At 38.4% G+C, this 2,023-nt stretch overlaps 1 pseudogene; it reads left to right on the top strand.

Moving 5' to 3' along the window:
* The first annotated feature begins 10 nt into the window (after positions 1-10).
* LOC113337641 lies at positions 11-640 on the top strand (annotated as a pseudogene).
* Positions 641-2,023: the final 1,383 nt, after the last annotated feature.

Genomic DNA, 2,023 nt, shown 5'->3' with positions numbered 1-2,023 from the left:
GCTAGATAAGTTAAGTTCGATGAAAGAAAAAGGGATTTTCCCAACAGTAGCAACCTATACTTCAGTTATAAAATGTCTTTGTTCATGTGGAAGGCTCGAAGATGCTGAGGAGATTCTCAATGAGATGGTTGCTAATGGAGTCAGTTCATATCCTACAACTTTTAGTTGTTTCTTTAAGGAATTTCAAGGGAGGAAACATGCTGATAATGCCTTGAAATTGTATAAGAAGATGGGAGACTTGTCATGTACGCCGAGTTTGTCCACATATAATATATTAGTTGGAACATTTTCAAGGTTGAACAAGATGGATATATTGCATGAGATATGGAATGACATGAAGGAGAGTAGAGCTGGTCCAGATTCGGATTCATATACGTTGTTGATTCATGGATTATGTGAGAAACGGAAATGGGCACAAGCTTGTGAGTTTTTCCAGGAAATGATAGAGAGTGGATTTCGTCCACAAAGATCACATTGGAGAAGCTATACAAAGGTTTAACACAAGCTGATATGTTGGCGACTTGGAGAAGATTGAAGAAGAAACTTGAAGCATTACCACTTAAGCCCTTTTAGGAGTCGATAAAAGATAAATGACAATACAACTTGGATTTCCTGTTACAATCCAATGTTGGGGTCCAGAGCAATCTACACATACTAATTAATCTTGCAGAAATAATCTAGCTAACAAGAAACATTTGATCTCTCGTATTGCTCCATGAACCTCACTACGATCTAGGATATGAAGAAGAGAAAAAGAACCAAACAGATGCAATCCATAAACAAAAGCAACAGGATATAAAGTACTCACGGATTTAACGTGGTTCAACAATATACATGATGTGTGTATATTGTCTACATCCACCAAACGGCTACAACATCTTTATTAATTATAGAATCAACTGACAATTACACATCCTGATTGGCTAATCTACCCATCGACTCATCACAACGTGACCGAACACAAGAACTCTCACAAGCACCCTATAAGATCCAAAGTAGTGTCTTCACCTATACGAGATAACATTTACCACATTATCTACCACAACGAGATGATCTTCTCTGCAAATCCTGACATAGATTACCATGGACCCCTTTAGCTCAACACCAATAACCTAATCCAGCACCACCAAGATGATCTTCTCTTCAACAAGATGTCTTACCAACATCTCCATACGAATATTCTACAACGACATATCTTGTAACATCGATAAGTATCCCATAAGCACCATAATGATGTAATCCTTCCACCATCACATCTCTCACATACCACCCCAAGAGGTGGGATGAATTCCTCACATCTCTAATGAGAATGTCCTTGAGAACTCATAGCCTAGACCTCCTTATATAGTATACATATTACTTATCCTACAAGAATAGGGTTTCCTAAACTTTATGTCCAAGTAAACAATTAAATTCACTAACCTCCTGACCGACTAAATTTGGGATAAACCCAAATACCAAACACTGACCAAGTTTGGGTTATCCCAAACCCAAATTAACCGATAAAACAAGTTTGACTTCTTTTGAAACTCAAACACCCATCGTACCTACAGCCAAGAACGACAAATCTGTCGAGTAAAAAAGTTTGAGGGCCGCCTTTCCTTGATAGAGGGATCCTTGTCTGATGGAAAAGAACAAATTCAGGGGCCTCAATCTTTTTCTTGGTTCATCGGTAACTGCTGGCTCCTCTAAATAACCATTGTTTAGTGACTTCTCCATGATTGAAAACTTGGCTTGGAACACGCCTTTCAGCAGATGGTTTGGTTTGTGTGCACTAGCTTCCTCAGCAAATAAGGTCCTCTCTCTGATCTTTTTTTCCTTGGGCATATCCCTTTCCCAATCCTTTTTCCAAACGTACACCAAAGTTCGAAATCTGATAATCCGTCATTCACACAAAGACCAATCACACCCAGCCATAATCTGAAACCTTTGGTAACTTCTTCAAGCTCCAAGCAATTCAAGACGTTGTGTTTATCTTCTCATGTTATGTAGAGAAAATAACTTAACGGAAACTATATATTTG

Source organism: Papaver somniferum, unplaced genomic scaffold (assembly GCF_003573695.1).
Source record: "Papaver somniferum cultivar HN1 unplaced genomic scaffold, ASM357369v1 unplaced-scaffold_16568, whole genome shotgun sequence".
Taxonomy (NCBI): domain Eukaryota; kingdom Viridiplantae; phylum Streptophyta; class Magnoliopsida; order Ranunculales; family Papaveraceae; genus Papaver; species Papaver somniferum.
This window is presented reverse-complemented; position numbering and strand designations above follow the sequence as displayed.